The sequence below is a fragment of the Gekko japonicus genome, unplaced genomic scaffold (assembly GCF_001447785.1).
Source record: "Gekko japonicus isolate JY-2015 unplaced genomic scaffold, Gekko_japonicus_V1.1 scaffold131, whole genome shotgun sequence".
Lineage (NCBI taxonomy): Eukaryota > Metazoa > Chordata > Lepidosauria > Squamata > Gekkonidae > Gekko > Gekko japonicus.
The window spans coordinates 3,140,393-3,140,719 of NW_015167061.1; the positions used below are offsets into that span (position 1 = coordinate 3,140,393).

Consider the following 327-nt stretch of genomic DNA (forward strand, 5'->3'; position numbering starts at 1 on the left):
GGGGGGGTCTGTCACTACCCCATGCATTTTGTGCCGGGGGGGGGGGGGGGGCACAGCCCTTTAAATGAAGTACTAGATTGTGGAACGTTTCTGCTCGGGGTTTGAAACAATGAGGAATGAGCAGCAGCTGAGACCCCACAGAATGGATGGGGCTTCTCTGCCGTGCTGTTTTCTCCCACCTGAGGGGGGGGGGCAGTGGAGGCGAGGGGCTGAGCACCAGCCAGGCTGTTGCAGGTGACCCGCTCTCTCTCTCTCCCTCTCTCTCTCCCCCCCCCCTCTCTCTCGCCAGTGTTGTGCTCGTGGCACTTCCTGGCGGGGGGCCAGCAG

The 327-nt window shown here is 62.4% G+C and overlaps 1 protein-coding gene across 1 annotated transcript in view; it reads left to right on the forward strand.

Annotated features, from left to right (window-relative positions):
- The window catches only part of CROCC (ciliary rootlet coiled-coil, rootletin), a 47,066-nt gene that overhangs the window by 5,652 nt on the left and 41,087 nt on the right, over positions 1-327 (forward strand). The gene's annotated exons all lie outside the window — the stretch shown is intronic.